This window comes from Aphelocoma coerulescens, chromosome 27 (assembly GCF_041296385.1).
Source record: "Aphelocoma coerulescens isolate FSJ_1873_10779 chromosome 27, UR_Acoe_1.0, whole genome shotgun sequence".
NCBI classification, from domain to species: domain Eukaryota; kingdom Metazoa; phylum Chordata; class Aves; order Passeriformes; family Corvidae; genus Aphelocoma; species Aphelocoma coerulescens.
In genome coordinates, this window is record NC_091040.1 from 5321016 (window position 1) to 5340350 (window position 19335).

General features: G+C 52.3%; 1 long non-coding RNA gene across 1 annotated transcript; it reads left to right on the forward strand.

Moving 5' to 3' along the window:
• Positions 1-199: 199 nt before the first annotated feature.
• On the forward strand, positions 200-14007 carry LOC138099245 (uncharacterized). The gene is made up of 3 exons (XR_011146692.1): positions 200-342; positions 10189-10378; positions 13606-14007. It is a non-coding gene; the product is annotated as an uncharacterized lncRNA (long non-coding RNA).
• Positions 14008-19335: the final 5328 nt, after the last annotated feature.

The following is a 19335-nucleotide window of genomic DNA, read 5'->3' on the forward strand; positions in this document are numbered from 1 at the left end:
CCTGTCTCCGCATGGCCCCGCCCAGCCTCCTGCCGAGCCCAATCACCGCGCGGGCCTTGCTCCGGCTCCGCCCCCCCGGCCCGGCCCCGGCCGGCTGGATTTCCCAGAAGTGGGCGTGGTCTGCTTGGCAGAAAGCCCCGCCCCGCGGCTTCTCCGGGCGCCTTCGCGCTGCGCCTGCGCACTCCGCCGCGGGAGGCGGGGCTGGGAGCGGCCGCCGGACCCCTCACGATCGTTCGCCATGTTGGCTGCGGCTCTCGCCGGTCCCGGGCCCCGCTGGGTACCTCGGTTCCTTCGGGCAGGGGGCGACAGGCGTGTTGAGGCTACCTCGGAGCCGCCTCGAAGGTACTTTGGTGCCGCATTAGAGCGTTTTGCCTGTCAGTAGCTGCTCCAAAGACTCGCCCATTACACTGCCGTTGTCTCCGGAAGCTGAGACTTTTCCACTGATTGGATTTTTTTTTCCTTGTCTAAGCGTCCGTCGCCCTTTCCCGGTGAAATGGCAAGGGAAGGGCCGCAGGAGTGTGTCCCCCCATGCCGGCGCTGCCCCGGCGGCGGCGGGTGGGCTGAGCCCCATCCCGGAGATGGGGAGTGGGAGGTGTCAGTCCTGCTGTGGGGAGATTTTCGAGTAGTAGAAGTTTATGATAACTTAACTCTGATCTCCCCAGTAAGCGACACTTTGTTATTTGGGTTATATTTTGCCCAAGTACGGTTATGTTTTGCTTTGACACTAAAGGAAGGGGTGGGTGTGGGTGACTCGGTCCTTGACTCAGTGAGGTGGGGGAGCCGTAGGAAATAGATAATTTCAGAGGTAGTTTCAGAGCTTTCAAGAAAGGATTCTGATGAACTTACAGAACCATAGAAACATGGAATGAATTTGGTTGGAAGGGACCCTAAAGCTCATCCAGTGCCACCCCTTGCCATGGGCAGGAACACCTCCCACTATCCCAGGCTGCTCCATGACCCATCCAGCCTGGCCTTGGGCACTGCCAGGGATCCAGGGGCAGCCACAGTTTCTCTGGGCAACCTGTGCCAGGGCCTCACCACCCTCACAGGAAAGAATTTTTCCAGTGCTCATTCCTTCTGGATTTGGACTCCTTGTGTGACACACGAGCAGGGAATGATTCACAGCTCTGGCTCTGGCTCTGGCTCTGGCAGAGTCTGTGTGTGAGAACCACAGGGATGGTGCTTGGAGCAGCCTGGGAATGGGCAGTAGCAAGATCCCGCAATCCCTCACCTTCAGCATACACTGGCTCTGCACAGGGGCCTCTTGCTCAGACTCCTCACATAGTCTGGAGAGAAATTTTAACTCCCAACAGCTCTTTCACGGGAGGATTCTACTGTGTCAGTTGATCATTGAGTGTTGGTTGCAGTCAATGGTCTTAGAGGTTGTTTCCAACCTGAATGATTGTATGATTCTACACTGTGTTGCAGAATAATCCCCTGTTGCCCATTTAACTCTGGGTATGAACCCTGAGTTAAAAGAACCTGTCACAGTAGGTCACTGTCATACCTCGTGTGTTGCAGTCGACAGGATTTTCTGCAGTTTACCCCAGAACTTGTGGAATTGGTTAAAGTGTATATAGAAAATGTTGCAGTGGGGTTGCTATCATCAGGTCAGCCGTCTGAGGAGAGAGCTGGTAGTTCAAGGTGGTTTTCAGTCCTTCCTGGAGCAGCTCTGAGTTGGGTATATGGAGAGAGCTGAGTTTTGGGTTCGTGTTCTGTGCGCTCTCGTGTTTGGGCAGAATGTGTTACAGTCACAGAGCCTGGGATCTATCCAGCCTCCAACACCCCTGAGTAAAGAATCATCCTTACAGAATCAGAGACTGGTTTGGGTGGGAAGGAACCTGAAAGTTCCTCTGCCATGGGCAGGGACACCTTCCACTATCCCAGGTTGCTCCAAGCCCCGTCCAACCTGGCCTGGGACAGTGCCAGGGATGGGGCAGCCACAGTTTCTCTGGTCACCCTTTGCCAGGGCCTCACCGCCCTCCCAGGGGAGCATTTCATCCTAATTCAAACTGAAAGAAACCTTGAAGTGAGGCAGGAGTTGTGATAATAGCAGATCACAACATTTTACATAATTTGCCTTTAAAAGTCTGAGGTTATTTTTGCCAGAGTAGTTGAGGTGATTGTGATGTTGCATTTAGGGGTATTTATGACCTTGACATTTTTATCACAGTGGAAAGAAGAGCAAACAAAGCTTTTGACAAAATATGAAAGACCTTAATACCCGTGTTGTGGGTTTGAACAAGCCATCCTTTCCATCGGAGTTATGTTCTGTAGTTGTTGGGGAAGAGGGAGGACAGGAGGTGGACAGGACTGAGAAAAGCACACGTGGAGCTTATCACAAGCTCAGGGTCAACACTGAAATCCAGAACACTCTGCTTTTCTTTTGTGGTTAAATTGTGCAAAATGAATCAATGGTCTCAGTCTTACTGGCAGAGAAGTTTGTCACTCTTGGAGCTGTAAAGGATGTCTTGAAGGCACGAACAAAGTGTGAATGGTGTGTAACAATGACGCTGCAGTCAGCGAGCCGCGGTTGTGGCACAGGTACAGCTCAGTGATGGGAAGAGCCCTTTAGCTGGGAGCAGCAGGAGCAGATACCAGTCAGAGCTCCTGACACCTCTGCAGCCCCTGCAGTGCTTGGAGCAGGACGAGAGCACCACGTGTCCACCCACTGGAGCAGAAGCACTGCTGGGCCCGGCTCTGCTCTGCCCCTCTGTCCTGGTTCCAGGGGCTCCTCTGGCCAGCTCGGGTTTCTGTTGCAGCAATCAAACCCACAAGTAGCTCTGAGCACCAGCACACATGGAGAGAATGCAAATACAGCTGTGCTCCTGTTTATGGAAATAGCACAGGGCGTATCTGTGACTTGGTTTGGAGAGTTAGCACAAATAGCTGCATAAATAATTGCTGCGAAATATGCAGAGTCCTCCTTTCAGGTGCCCCAGTAGTGTCAGGACCTACTTCTGTGATTACAGTTACAGTTCAGAGAGCACCCATGGCCTCACAGAAACCTTTTGTTCCTGCATGGATTGATCATGGTGATCCGCTCTGGGACTTCTGGTCAGGAAAAGCTCTTAGCTGGGAGCTCTTGATCCGTTACTCCACGTTTGGTGCTCATTGCGAGTGTGTGAGCCAAGAGCAGCGTGTTACAATATAGGGACTCGAGCCAGGCAGGGCTTTGGCAGCTTCATTCTGGATCCAGAGATGGAGACAGCTCATTCCACCTTGGCTGATCTCCAGCATCACCCCACCAATCCCAGTGACATGTCACCATTTTAACAACAGAGAATTCTGACCACTTTACCCCCCTGCCACTCCAGTGCATGTTCTCTTGTCTTAATCCCTCTCCTAGAAGCTGAGGTCCAGCCCTGATGGGTGCTGCTGACAGGACGGGCGGGGGCCACCATGCCTTACGTGCTGGCATTCCCAGAGTCTGTTCTTGGGTCAAGGTCTCCCCTCCTTCAGGCTGTGTTGGAGTTTGGTGTCTGACCATGGCAGCTGCACTAGAGTACCTGTGTGGAGTAGCTTGGGGGTTTGGGGTGCTCAGCCTGGAGCTGCAGGCCTGTGGGAGGGTGGCCCTCACAGGGAACACTGGGTACCTTTTTCGTGGGAAGAGCTCCTCCACCAGGTACTGTGGTGATGGTGACAGAGCAGGACTCTGTCCTTCGGTGGGGAGATGGGATTGACGTGCCAGCTACACAAACCCTCCCTGTGAGTGAACTGGAGCTTTCAGACCCGAGGTGGCCGCGCTCAGACCCCGCTGCTTTCGTTGTGACATTTGGAGCCACCTTGAGCCAGAGTGACAAATGGGCTCTTGGCTGTTCCGTTCTTCGGAACCTCATCCTGAAGCAACTGCTTGAAAACTTCACCATTCAAAAGTTTCACTTCCCAAATAGTGCTGTGCTATAAATACCCTGTGCAGTGGGATATGACATTTACTCCCACACATGAGACACAGCGAGCTTTGTAACTCACAAACTCTTTAACCCTTGAGTAAACACAAGGTAAGAAGCCTGCGGGACTGACTCGTGTTGCAGCCTGTGAGCTGCTGTGGGCTGCTGGAGAGGAAACAGGAGGGGAATTGCACACAGAATTACTACAGTTAGAGTGGAAAAACTCACTTCCAGCTGTTTGGACATCACAGAGCTAGAGATAATGCTTTAGGAATATTAGTGCTTTATTCCACTCTTATCAACTGATCTCAGAGCACTTTCCTGTCCAAACCAAAGAAGTACTTAAGTTAGTTTGCTTTAGTTTCTGATTCTGCAACTGATTTATGATCCTTGACAAATTTCTTAGTTCCTTGGTTTTATTTCAGTGTAAAACAAATAACTGCTTTTCCTTTGTTCTTTGCATGTTGTGTATATATATATCGTAGAATCATGGAATGGTCTGGGATGGAAATCCAAAATGGGATGGAAAGACCATCCAGTTCCACTCCCTGCCATGGGCAGGGACACCTTCCACTCTCCCAGGGTGCTCCAGGCCCTGTCCAACCTGGCCTTGGACACTTCCACGATCCAGGGACAGACACAGATTCTCCGGGCAACCTGTGCCAGGGCCTCCCCACAGGGAACAATTTCTTCCTTATCATAGAATCAGAGAATGGTTTGGCTTGGAAAGCACCTTAAAGATCATATATATATATATATATTAGATAGATAGGCAGAATAATATAATTTCGACAGAATTTCAGTATAATATATATAATATATATAGTATATAATTTCAACAGAATTTCAACAGATATAATAATAAATTCAACTGGTAGGCTCTGTCTGTAGGGAGCACTGGCTGAAGTGCACAGGTTCTGATGTTTCATAAATATACTATAAAAATATATAAATATCCTCTCTCTCTCTCTCTCTCTCTCTCTCTGTATAGATATGTCTCAATGGGTGTAGGTTTGTAATGTTTGTATCTTTATTATTGAGAAAGCTGAAGTCACCTGGATGGGTAGACTGTAAAATGAGTGGGTCATCTTATCTCTTCCCCTTGCATAACCTCACCTCAAGCAAGGTGTGTGTCAGGGCAAGTCAAGAGCACAATTATCAGAGCAGCCCAGTGCTGCTGCTGCTCCTCTGCAGGTAATGGAGCCCAGGGTTCTAAAAGTGTGTGATGTTGGCGTGTGAGTGTTTGTCTGGTGCTTAAAAGACTTTGCAGAAAGGTTTGGCTTTAAGCTGTGTCTGGGAGATTTAGGTTGGAGATCAGGAGAAGCTTCTTCCCCCAGAGGGTGCTGGGCACTGCCCAGGCTCCCCAGGGAATGGTCCCGGCCCCGAGGCTGCCAGAGCTGCAGGAGCGCTGGGACAGCGCTGCCAGGGATGCCCAGGGTGGGGTTGTTGGGGTGTCCTGGGCAGGGCCGGGGGTTGGACTCATGATCCTTGGGGGTGCCTTCCAGCTTGGAATATTCCATGCTTCTATAAGAGAATATCTTGGGATATTCACGGCTCCATAAGAGAAATGAATCCTAGCATTGGAAATGGGCTGGTTTCATCTCCTTAGGTGGGGGATATGAAAACAAACAAATCCAGGCCTTTGTAGAATGGGTTTGATTCTGATTTTAATCTCAGTTACATGACATAGATTTGATCTCTCCCAAGTGCTGGTGCCAGTGAAAATGCCTCAATGGCTTCCCAGAGTTTTTCATCAGCTCTTTTGAATGCTAAGCAGTTCCAATTAATCAGAGATTGGCCCTGCAGGGAATACGCTGCTGCACAGCTTCCTCTTGTCTTTGCCAAAACACGATCCAGCCGCTTGTGCTTCTGAGCAAGTTCTGCTTTCGGCTCTCGGCGCGGGGCTATCACCAGGAAACACATGGCAGGGCTCTCCCGCTGCGTGTCCTGCCGGGAGGAGCCGCGGCGGGCACAGGGAACGGGGCCAGGGCTCCTCGTGGGTGCTCATTTATGGGCAGGAGGATCGAGTAAACATCGATTTTCCCTCTCTGCTGCAAGCTCAGCTGGGGATTTCAGTGCTCCTCCGACTGACTTGTTTGGAGCTGAGTCTTGATCAGATTCTGCTGCAGAGGCACTGGCGCTGCCCTTATCAGAGAGGAAATGAGCACAGGGAAGATAAAACTGAGATTATTAAAAGTAGCCTCTGATTTTGGGTCGTGGGTGCTCCGTTTGAGGAAATTTGAGCATTCTTTTTCCTGTAGATTACAGGATTTCTCTGGTTGTGATGATTCCTTAAAGCTTTCCAAACTCAGCTCCCTAAAAATCACTTTTCTGGGAGTCACAGGTTGCACCAGAAGCAGATGACACTCACCTCATATATTTAAGAATATATTAGAGAATAAGCCCCAAATCTTTGTCAGAATATTACAATAGGCATGTGGTGGTTTTCTTTTTAAGCCCCAGCTCTGAGGATTAAGCAGTAAATGAAAAATTCAGATACTGCTTTTGAAAAGGAATTGTTTATATATAGTTTGTAGAGATCAGGGTGGTGAATTGTGAGAGCTCAAGAGGTTGACATTTCTATTTGATTGAATACTCTTTGTTTTAACTGGTGACTCTAATCCAAAAAGAGAAATACCTTCCTCCCAGGTTCTAATTCAACTCTTTGTAGCCATTTGTCAAAAATATGTCCCAGCTACTTGGATCTACATATCTGTCCTTTTGGGAGGGAAAAGTGTGCTGGATTTTGTGACCAGCATCTCAAGGGACTTTGTCTTTACTGATGTGTAGAGACCAGGGATGAGAAATCAATGGAGGTGCCTGTGCATAGTATTTGTGTAGTTTTCATACTCCGTGGAGTATTTCAGCAGCAGGAGGGGCCAGCGTTGACATTCCCTGCAGGTTTTGCTCTGTGTACAAAGAGGACTTTGTCCCTAGATAGCTGCTCTGGTCACATCCCACTGTGGTTTCACTATGAGCAGATAAAAAGTTTGCTGTTAATGTCACATGCAGCCAAGCTGAGAAGTGCCAGGCAGGGTCCAAAAGCTACCCTGGCTTGCTGGGTTTCCAGGCTGAGGTGTGCAGGTCATTCCAAAATAATCCATGGCTTGTTGCAAGCAAGACACCTGGAAAAAGGAATTTGGCTTTATGTTTCAGCTGAGTGAGCTGGAGGCTGAGCTTCCACTGCAGGGTTATGGCAGCACTTCCTGAGATAACAGAATCATTAATGTTAGAAAAGACCTTTGGCATCATCAAGTCCAACCATCAACCCAGCACCACCACAATGGTCACCACTAAACCATGGCATGAAGTGCCACATCCACACGTTTTTTGAACACTCCAGGGATGGTGACTCCACCACTGTCCTGGGCAGGCTCTGCCAAGGCTGGACAACCCTTTCTGGGAATAGCTTTTCCCTAATATCCAACCTAAACCTCCCCTGGCACAACCTGAGGCCATTCCTCTTGTCCTGTCACTTGTTACCTGGGAGAAGAGACTGATCCTTACCTGGCTGCAAGCTCCCAGCTTTGCAGGGCTCCTCATGTTGGACAGCACTGGGTTTATTCTGTACATCTGGTTTGCTCCTCCCCCAGCAGAACACGGGCAGTCACTGGGCCTGCTGGGTACAGGCACATTTAATTACAAGAATTAATCCAGTTAGCAGTTTTTAAAGGCTACAGGATATGGACACAAAGTGAGTGGCTTACTTGAGTTTCAAAGTTTCCTCTTCCCCAAATGGCAGTAGTCTATAAATCATAGAACCATGGAATGGTTTGTGTTGGAAGGGACCTTAAAAACCATCTCATTCCACCCCCCTGCCGTGGGCAGAGACTCCTCCCACTAGGCCAGGTTGCTCCAAGCGCTGTCCAGCCTGGCCTTGGACACTTCCAGGGAACTGCAATATGTGAATACATGATCATTTATATGAATAATATGACCATATATATGTCAAAATATGACCATTTATATGAATATATATGACCAATAAGGACCCAATATACTAATGAGTCACCATTTTCATGTCCATTTCTCTCCTTCCTCAGTCCAGAGGGAGGGCAGGAAGGTGAACAACATCACATCTGTGCTCCTGTATCTTGGACAAGACTTTGTCATCGTACTGGGGCTGATTCCTGCTGGACACTGAAGCCAAGGGCTGGAACACCTCTCCTATGAGAACAGGCTGAGAGAGTTGTGGTTCAGCTTGAAGAGGAGAAGGCTCCAGGGAGACCTCAGGGCCCCTTCCAGTGCCTAAAAGGGCTCAAGGAGAGCTGGAGAGGGACTGGGGACAAAGGGGAATGGCTTCCCACTGCCAGAGGGCAGGGATGGATGGGATATTGGGAAGGAATTCCTCCCTGGGAGGGTGGGGAGACCCTGGTACAGGTGGCCCAGAGAAGCTGTGGCTGTCCCTGGATCCCTGGAAGTGTCCAAGGCCAGGTTGGATGGAGCTTGGAGCCACCTGGGAGAGTGGAAGGTGTCCCTGCCCATGGCAGGGGTTGGGACTGGGTGGTGTTTTAGGTCCCTCCCAACCTAAATCCTTCTGGGATTCCATGGTTTACGGGATCCCAGGGGCAGGTGTGCAGGGCTGGTGTTCCCTGGAGCAAAGCCCCAGCACAGGGGCTGAGGAAGGCAGCTTTGGGCACTGTGGGGTGTCAGACCCGGCTGTGTCTGTGGGCAGGGCAGGGGGGCTGCCCTGGGCTGCAGCTTCAGGCACCGTGACCAGAGCCCACTGTCCCTCTTCACTGCTGCTCCTTTCCTGGTCGGGCTGAGCTCAGCCCTCATCCCCTGCTCACACTGTGGTGAAGCAGCACGGCTGGCTCCGGGACAAGGGGTTGGGAACCCCTCTGCTCCCAGCACTGCAGATGTGGACTTTGGAACAAATCTCAGATGGACAAACAGCGTGGGACTGAGCCCACAGTGCTCCAGGCATTTCAGCTCTGCAGTCGCTGTCGAGTGCCAGAATGTGGGATCTTGTTGCGAAACATCCTCAGTTCTGTGTCTGCCAGGTGTGCGGGATGCCCTGCCTGTGCACAGTCTCACCGTGTTGGGCAAACCTGCCCTAGCTTCCTGGAATTCCTGCTCAGCTTCCTGGAATTCCTGCTCAGCTTCCTGCTCGGCTGGGATGCTCCAAGCCCTCGCACAGGGCGGGCATCAGGACGCGCTCCTTGGTTCGGACACGGCCCCAGCGGAGTGGAGCAAGAGCAGAGGAAATCCCGAGAGTGCCGGCACAGGGAGCCCTGCGGGGGCTCAGCTGTCGGCGGCTGCTGTTGTGCAGCCTCCCTTCTGGAATGTCCCCTTTCATCCCAGCCTTTGGCCTCCACTTGAACCGTCTGAAATCCCGACCAGCCGAGAAGCTTTTTGCTCTTACAGGCACTCAGATGGTCTCAGTTGAAGCCCAGCAGCTGCTGCCTGTGTGAGGCACTGCTCCGCCGGTTCAGCCCGGTGCTCATCCCCTGCCTTGCAAGGAGGTCGGCACAGCTCCATGTTCCCATGTTCCCAAGTTCCCATGTTCCCAAGTTCCCATGTTCCCAAGTTCCCAAGTTCCCATGTCCCTACCTCCACGAGCCCCTCCCCGGGGCTGCAGAAGGGATGTGGAACTGCCACGCTCGGTATCCTCCGAGCAGGTTTCTTTACCTGGCTGCTACATCCCGTTCCCGGGTTCCTGCCCCACTCCAGGCTGTCACCCTGCCTGAACGCCTCTGCCACCACCTGGGACCTCACTAGCACTGTTTACAGTTCTAATGCTAGTTACTAATTTTCTCTAATTGGAAATATGAGAAAATGTTGGAAATACTCCCAATTTTTTTCTTGTTTCTCATCTGTGGTGGGAATGGCTAATGAGAAACAGAAAAACAGAAAAGCAAAGGCTTTTTTCCCTTCCTCCCAACTACAGTCCCACTAGAGACATTCCAGCTCCAGAGCTTTAGTCAGTGTTGACTCTGGGTATCCTGTCCTTCTCCTGATGTCTCCAGCCTCCCACAAAACTCCTTAGTCCAGTGACACCTCCCTTGGTGCTCTCTCCATGCTCTCTCCCCCAGCTCTGCTGATCTCCTGCTGTTAAAGTCTTCCATCCATCCCTCCATCCCTCCATCCCTCCATCCCTCCATCCCTCCATCCATCCCTCCATCCATCCATCCATCCATCCATCCATCCATCCATCCATCCATCCCTCCATCCATCCCTCCATCCACCCGTCCCTCTGTCCCTTTATTTCCCAGTGACCTCCCTGCCCGTAGGCAGAAAGCCCTCACAAAGCTCAGAGTTTTAACTCCCTCTTTGTGATTCTTTTTCAACTTCCCAGGAGAAGGATGATCTCGGTGGAGGGAGCCCAGCTTGGCATGTGTGAAGAGAGATGGGGAGAAATACATCCAGAGGCCCAGAGGTGGGCATGGAACAAGGGCAGCATGTCCAAAGTCATCCCATCTGCAGGAGCCTACAAGAAGCCATTCCTTCTCCTGGAACCTAAAAAGGAGAATGATTTTCTTCACCAGGTTTGACAGCAAGATGTGGGGTCACTGGGGAAGTATCCACAGACAGATCCATCAGGGCTGAAGGCAGGAGAAGCACAATTCATATTAGGTTGCAAAACCCAACACCTGCAGTATCTTTGCTTTCCTAACTCCAAAAAAGTCTTTTTACCAAACAACCTGAGAGCTCACAGGCAGCATTGTCTGGGCTGAGAAATGCAGGGCCTGTGAGGCACCTTCAGCTGCTGTGACAGTAAATCCTGGTAAGAACAGTTCAGCAGAACCCTGGTCAGCCAGAGCCCAGGATGGAGCAGGGGCATGGCACAAAGTCAGTGTTACACAGACCCCTAAAGCAGCAGTGCTCCAGCAATAGCAACCAGCTGAGTCTTGGCTTTGGAAGTTTATTAAGATAAATCAAGTGTTAGAGACTGGAATTTCTAATGAAATTAAACTAGACTGTAAAAAGTGTGTAAAAATGGAAATGGGCTAAAAATTCCATCAGACATTTGGTATTAATCCAACAGAAAAATATATGTGATGCTTTAAAGGGAATTATGTAATAATCTGGTCAAAATAACAAAGCCTTTAAAGCATCCTGTGGGACGGGGATTCCGTCTGAAGGTGGGATCCATAGGGAGATAAAGAGGAAATTCAGCTAAACGGAAAAGGCAACGTGGAGCCACCTCCTTGTGATTGCTTCTCTGGGACTGCCTGCCTACACCTGGGCTCCCGCAGCCCCCCAGCTGAGCTCCCACAGCCCCACAGCTGAGGTCCTGCAGCCCCCCAGCTGAGCTCCCACAGCCCCACAGCTGAGCTCCCACAGCCCCACAGCTGAGGTCCTGCAGCCCCCCAGCTGAGCTCCCACAGCCCCACAGCTGAGCTCCCACAGCCCCACAGCTGAGGTCCTGCAGCCCCCCAGCTGAGCTCCCACAGCCCTACAGCTGAGCTCCCACAGCCCTACAGCTGAGCTCCCACAGCCCCACAGCTGAGGTCCTGCAGCCCCCCAGCTGAGCTCCCACAGCCCCACAGCTGAGCTCCCACAGCTGAGCTCCCACAGCCCCACAGCTGAGCTCCCACAGCCCCACAGCTGAGGTCCTGCAGCCCCCCAGCTGAGCTCCCACAGCCCCACAGCTGAGCTCCCACAGCTGAGCTCCCACAGCCCCACAGCTGAGCTCCCACAGCCCCACAGCTGAGCTCCTGCAGCCCCACAGCTGAGCTCCCACAGCCCCACAGCTGAGCTCCTGCAGCCCCACAGCTGAGCTCCCACAGCCCCACAGCTGAGCTCCCACAGCCCCACAGCTGAGCTCCTGCAGCCCCACAGCTGAGCTCCCACAGCCCCACAGCTGAGCTCCTGCAGCCCCACAGCTGAGCTCCCGCAGCCCCACAGCTGAGCTCCCGCAGCCCCACAGCTGAGCTCCTGCAGCACTGGCTCAGGTTACCCAGAGCCCCTGTGGCTGCTCCATCCCTGGAAATGTCCAGGGCCAGGGTGGACAGGGCTTGGAGCAACCTGGGCTAGTGGAAGGTGTCCCTGCCCATAACACTGGCATTGAGTGATCTTTAAGGTCCCTTCCCACCCAAACCATTCCATGATTCTATTCGATGATTCTCACATAGTTGAAGTTGTCCCTGCTCTTTCCAGGGGGTTGGATCCTGACTGTGGTGGGTTGGTCCTGGCTGGACACTGGGTACCCCCAAAGCCACTCTGTTGCTCCCTTTGGCTGGGCAGGAGAGAGGAAACAGAGCTAAAGGCTCGTGGGTGGAGATAAGGACAGGGAGGTGTCCCTCAGCAAGGACCATCATGGGCAAAACAGACTTGATTTGGGGAAATGAGTTTAATTTGTTACAAATCAAAACAGAAATAAACCCAACTCATAAAGCACCTTCCCCCTACCACTCCCTTCTTCTCGGGCTCAACTTCACTTCTCAATTCTCCATCTCCCCCCCTCCAGCAGAGCAGGGGGATGGGGGGGTTACAGTCAGGTCATCACACGTTGCTTCTGCTGCTCCTTCCTCCTCCTCAGGGGCAAGATTCCTCCCCTGCTCCAGTGTGAGTCCCTCCCACAGGAGACAATCCCACAGGAACTTCTCCAGCACGATTCTTTCCCACAGCTGCAGTTCTTCACAAACTGCTCCAGTGAAGGTCCCTTTCCACAGGGTCAGTCCTTCAGGAACCGGCTGCTCCAATGTGGGTCCCCCTGAAGGTCCTGCCAGGACCTTCCTGCCAGGAAAGCTGCTCCAGTGTGGGCTCTGCTCTCCACAGGGCCACAGGTCCCTGCTAGGACCCTGCTCCTGCATGGGCTTCTCACGGGGCCTCTCTTGGGCGTCCCCCTGCTCCGACCTGGGCTCCTCCAGGGGCTGCAGGTGCATCTCTGCACCCCAGTGCCCTCCATGGGCTGCAGGGGCGCTGCTGCCTCACCGTGGTCTTCCCCATGGAGTCCCAGGGAAATCTTGGCTCTGGCGCCTGGAGCAACTCCTCCCCCTCCTTCTCCTCTGACCTGGAGCTGTTCCTCTCACCTGTTCCCACTCCTCTCTGGCTGCTGTTCTGCAGGGGGATATTTTTCCCTGCTTCTGAACTCTGTTTTCCCTGAGGTGCTGCTACCATCATTACTGGGCTCAGCCTTGGTCACAAGGAGCCCTCTGGCATTGGCTCTGCCGGACATGGGGGAAGCTTCCAGCAGCTCCTCACAGAAGCCACCCCTGTAGCCCTTCACTGCCAAAATCTGTCCATGCAAATCACATGCCATGACCTGCACAGGTCCTTTCCAACCCAGATCTTTCCTGGCATTCCTGGTGATTCCCTGGCACAGCCCAGGCACATTTCAGCACAGCCAATACCTGCCAGGTGAGTGTGATGTCTCAGCCTTTGGAACCTTTTGATTCCTCCACTCACTCTCTGGAGCTCACATGTGGCATTCTGCCATTGATGTTGGTGGCACAGGTGGTGGGAGCAGTGTGAGCACCAGAGATGTGATTCCATGACCTGTCAGACTTCCAGGGGAAGCTCAGGGCTGGTTGTGCCTGTGAAGAATCACAGAATCACAGAATGGTTTGGCTTGGAAAGGACCATAAAGATCACCCAGTTCCACCCCCAGGAACAGGTTAAACCTGCAGCATTCCAGCCCACAGTTCCAGTCCAGCCCAGCTGAGCTTTACCCAGAGTACAGTTGTTGATTTCCCACAGCACACTCAGGTGAAGTCACACCTTTCCCTCTGTTCCCAGCTTTGCAAAGCCGAGGTGTTTGTGTTCGCAGGACGTGCAGCTCACTTGAGGAACCCAGTAGCAAGAGCAACAAAACAGTAATGGGCTGGAAAAACACAACAAGGACCCCCATGGTGAATCTGCTGGGTCTCCAGACAAACAAATTCACACTCTGCAGAGGACACAGCGTTGGCTCCAGGGCTAAACCAGCCCGTTCCCACATGGCTTCCGCTCTCCTAAACCCATGTCCTTCTGATTAGACACTCCTCCCCTCCCTGGGGAGTTCTTGGTCAGAAAAATGTTTCCATCTGTCATCAAGAGGTTGCCTGAATTGTTGGTAACTTAATAAATGGAGGAAGGAGTCAGCTCAGACTGTTAAAAATCTGAAGTCTTCAAATACAGAGGCAGGCTGGGAGAGCTCAGACTGTTGAGCCTGGAGAAGAGAAGGCTCCGGGGAGACATCAGAGCCCCTGCCAGTGCCTAAAGAGTCTCCAGGAGAGCTGGAGAGGGACTTTGGACAAGGGCCTCGATTGACAGGACAAGGGGGAATGGCTTCCCACTGTCAGAGTAGATGGGATATTGGGATGAAATTAGTGGGGAGGCCCTGGCACAGGTTGCCCGGAGCAGCTGTGGCTGCCCCATCCCTGGAAGTGCTCAAGGGAGGAGTGGAAGGTGTCGCTGCCCATGGCAGGGACTGGGAACAAGATGATCTTCAAGGTCCCTTCCAGCCAAACCATCCTCTGATTCTAGATTGAGTTTGACTAAGAAAAGGTTAAGGAGTGACTCAGTTGTGTTCTCCAGTGGAGATTCTGATGTTAGAGGACATTTAGTTTAACAACAGAAACACCAATGCAGCCAGGAGGAGGAAGGAGGCAAATCCAGGCTGGCACAAAGAGCAGAAAAGGCTCATTGAATCCACTTTAACTCCATCAGTGAACCAAAATTAAGTGTCTGTCTCAGCTTGACCATCTCCCACAGTAATTCCTGCATTAAAATAAACGGCTCCTACCACAACATGGAATTGCAGCACAGGATAAGCTCATGGCTGTGTCCCCTCCCCATCCGTGTCGTGTTACACTGTCACTGGTTTGACTCAGAGACGAACTCTCCGGTTTGGCTCATGTAACACCCGACACAGAAAGAGCTCATTCATCAACGGCATCCCAAGATGCTCTTGCAACATCACGGGGAAAAGCTGCTGCTTTGCCAAGTTTAGATGGGGACCTGATTCTCTTCTCTGTACACCAGGCTCAGACATGTCTTAACAGATCAAAGAATTGTTATAGATAAGAGCAGCAACTCTCGTATTAGATAGAAGCAGCTCCTACCCTGTGAAGTTAAGGAATAGGTTCTTCTTTTTTAATGTAAATGTACACTTCAAAAAGTCACTTCTAAAAAAAAAAAATCTTTTCTTAAGAAAAGCAGGTCTGAGGAGAATCTAAAGCATTTTTCACTCCCTCCTGCTCACAGGACACCCATTCTCCCCCACTTCCAGAGGCATTCTCAGACAGCTGGATAAGGAGCCTGGACAGGACTGTGTCACCTGGAGCCACATGTATTGTGTATTGTCCCATGTGGACATCTTGAGCAGGATTCAGAATTTTGCTGCCTGTTTCACCAGAGCTGCACAGGGTTTTTTCAAAAATTCAAAGATCACTTTTGCCAATGATACCATTTTTAGGACTGGGCCCTCTGCTCCTGGGCACCAGGAACGGCATCTCTGTTACCAGCTCTATATTTGTCCAGTTAAGAGTGAAGGGTCCAGCAAACACATGCCAACAGCTGCAGCCACTGGCATGGATCCTCTTCCCACCTTCCTGCAGCATCACCCACTGCCATGTGTTCTATTCATGAGCTGGTCTGGGAGCCCAGTTCTTGAATCACCTGTGCTGTGACTGTTCCAAGCTGCATGTGGCACAAGGACTTGTCCAAAGGATACCTCGAGTTTTCCTCGAAGAGCTGGAGAGGGCTCACCTTCCAGGGAAGGCATTCCAGAGAAAGGAATGGAGCTGGGGAAGGGTCTGGAGCATCAGAAGAAGCTGAGGGAGCTGAGGGGGGCTCAGCCTGGAGAAAAGGAGGCTCAGGGGGGACTTTTGGCTCTGCACAACTCCCTGACAGGAGGGGGCAGCCGGGGGGGTCGGGCTCTGCTGCCAGGGAACAGGGATAGGTCAAAAGGAAACAGCCTCAAGTGCCAGGGAAGGGTCAGGTTGGATGCTGGGGAAAAATTCATCATGGAAAGGTTGTCCAGCCCTGGGACAGCCTGCCCAGGGCAGTGGCAGAGTCCCCGTGCCTGGAGTGACTTAAAAGGTGTGTGAATGTGGCATATGGGGACATGAGTTAGTGGTGGCCTTGGCAGTGCTGGGGGAGCAGTTGGACTCAGAGGGCTTTTCCAATTGAAATGTTTCCATGATTCTGTGATCCTTAAGGAAGCTTTGGGCAGGATGGTGCTGGAAAATCCACCGAGCTTCTGAGCTTGTGTCCACTCCAGCTCTCAACCACAGGTCAGCTGGCAGGGCTAATTCAGCTACTGCATGTTCATTTTGTGGCTGGAAATTGAGTTTCTGGACACTGCAATGGATCTGGCTCTGGGCCAGAGAGAGGTGAAGGATGGCAGGTGGCTATCCTGGGCATGCTTCCCTGTGCAACTTCACATCTCAGGCAGGTGAGGACAAACCCATCCAACACCCTGGGGAGCTGTGAGCAGAGATGGATGGGGGGCTGTGCCCCAGTTCATGTTCTTTGACATTAAAATGCTCATGAATGGGGCAGCTTGAATCAGATCTATTCACGGGGTAGATCAAAGATCATCTGGCAAAGCACCTTGGCACCAGCTGGCATCAGAGCAAGGACTCCCCAGCAGAACCTTCTGGAGCTGAAGCCACTCCCTGTCACTGTTGTCCCTGGACTAGTGCTGCCCCCATGGTAGCTCCTTCTTTGGGGACAAGTGCACAGGGGGGACTCAAAGGTCCCTGTGACCCCCATGGAGGCATCCCCCAGTGTCACTGCATCCACCAGCCCCTCTCAGCCATTTCTGCAGGAATTATTGATGGATTGGAATTATTGACTTGGATGTTTGCACCCAGCAGTGCCTGGGGGAGGCTGGGCTGGTCCTGGCCACCTGTGCCCCTGCCCCACATCCGTGTGTGCCTGACAAACCAGCAAACCCAACCAGCACCAGGTCTCTTCCAGAAACAATTACCTCATGTTGAAGCCATCGAGCATGTGATTTCCCAGCCTGACACTGAGAGCCTCCCTCCTCCAGAGGGAGAGGAGCGGTGCAGGAGCCAGCCGGAATTCAGCAGGAAAGGCTTTATCCTCTCTCCCAGGACATGGTGTCCAAGCAGGACTCTGCCCAGGAGATGGGACTGCCAAGGCACCATGCAGGAAGCAGGCTGCACCCTTCAGAGAAGGAAAGCCCTTAAAACTTCAGTTCTGTCTGGATTTTGACCACCTTAAAACTTCAGATCTGCCTGGATTTTGAGCACATTTCCTGGGAAATTGGCTTATTTCTCTCAGAGCCATTAAAGTATGGATGGATATTTCCAAAGAGGGAGTTTGAATCAAGGCAGAGGAGCTGCACCTGCCCGGTTTGGCATGTTGAGGTGAGGGGATGTGAGGAAATCTCCCCTTGGTGAGGCCCAAACTCTGTACAGCACCTGGCACCTGGCTCTGATGGGGACAGACAGTGTGGCTGAGCTCCATGGCAGCAGGAGCAGGCTTTGTTCTGCTGCCAGGTTCTCGCCAGCACCTCATTCCTTGTCCCATTTTCCTGCAGCCTCGTGATTCGGGGAGGGAAGGGGGGAGCAGCTTTGCTCGGGCATTGAGCGCCTGGCCCGGCTCAGGTCCCACGTGGATGTCTCACAAGGATCCCCTTTGATCCTGGCACAGCCAGGAGGCTCCAGGAACGAGGGCAGAGGCCACGAGCGCTGCAGAATAATTAATCCAAGAGAGGGAACCTACTGGGAACTGCTGTCTGAGACAAATCCCAGTCTCGGGAGACTCAGGTGTTCTTCTCCAGCCGGGACTGGCAAGTTTGTGACTCGCAGAGCCTGGCTGGAAGCAGAGTTTCCCTGAAACCCTCAGGCCTCTCTTTCCTGAAAGCTCCTCTCTGCAGATTAGCAGATGTCTTTGTTGGAGCCCTGGGCCCCTGCCAAGGATTACTGTAAACACTTGGCGAGGTGCAGCCTCTTGGCACCCGCTCCGTGTGGGGGAGCGCAGGTCACCTCACGAGTGGCACTTGGGTGTTCACAGAGAAGCTGTTAACTGCAAACAGCCTGGGCAGGGCCAGCACAGCTTCAAACAGCATCCCTGAAACAGCACCTGTATTTTGGTTTTCCCACCTTTCTTACCAAGGAGGAGTGAAGGGGTTAACTGGGAGATGCTGTTCCCAGACCTGTGAATTCCAAGTACACGAAGGCTGATTTCGGTGTAAAGACAATGTCTGCTGGTGCCAGGTGTCAGAAATGTGAAAGACCAAGACAGAAATTGATGTATGATCAAGGGCCAATCCAGGCCTGAGTGGCACTGGGCGCTGGGAACTGCTCACCCTATGTGGGATCAGGAGAGTGAGGAGAGAAGACCTAACAGATGCCTCAGCTGTCATGGGATCCCAGAGTGGTCTGGGTGGGAAGGGCCTTAAAGCCCATCCAGTACCACCCCCTGCCATGGGCAGGGACACCTTCCACTACCCTAGGTGGCTCCAAGCCCTCTCCATCCTGGCCTTGGACACTTCTAGGGATGGCCAATCTGGGCCAGGGCCTCACAACCCTCCCAGGGAACAATTCCTTCCCAATATCCCATCTAACCCTGCCCTCTGGCAGTGGAAACCATTCCCCCTTGTCCTGTCAATCCAGGCCCTTGTCCCAAGTCCCTCTCCAGCTCTCTTGGAGCCCCCTTAGGCACTGGAAAGGGCTCTAAGATCTTCCTGGAGCCTTCTCTTCTCCAGGCTGGACACCCCCAGCTCTCCCAGACTGTTGCTGGGTAAGGATTTGGTTGCACCCACACAGGGACTAAGAAAGAGCTCCAGAGGACTCCCTCACTTAGAGATGGAGCAAAGACCTGTGTGACATGTTGGCCCAGAAGCCATCACTGGAGGGCCCTGCCCTCTCAGCTGTGACACCTGCAGGACCATCACGGTCAGCTCCAACTCCCCAGCTCCAAAGGCCACACTTCAACCCAGTTTCAATGCAGGATTGACTCTGAACAGAACATTGACTGATGCAGGACAGCACTGAAATAACTCATATTTGAAGAAAAACCCCTTATAGCAAAGGTCTGGAGCCCCAGTTCTGACTGTCAGTACTGATCCTGCCAAGGCCTTAATGAGTGGCTCCAACAATGAATTACCTCCCCTGTAAAGAATGTGCTCTTTCCCAGTTCCACACATCTCTGTTGGCCAACAGCTCTGGCGTGTGTTCTTCCTTTTCCCTGCCAGACAGAAGAACCCTCCCGTGTCAAACTTCTGCTCCCCCATGGGAACTGCCAGGGATCCAGTCTTTCCTGAGCCGCAGGTGGTACCACAGGTGTGGGATCCCAGTTCTGCTCCAGGTTTCCCAACCTGCTGATGTGAGCTCCCAGGCTGGCTGTGGTCCCTCATGCCATTTCTAGAGCCTGATTTTCCCATTCTAAGTCAAATTTACACAGTAACTCTGATCCTATACATAAGATATATATTAAAATGGGTGCAGTTCTGGGTCCCAACATTTGAGAAGGATGGGAAAGCCCTGGAATCTGTCCAGAGAAGGAGAACCAAGCTGGTGATGGGCTGGAAGACATGGAGAGA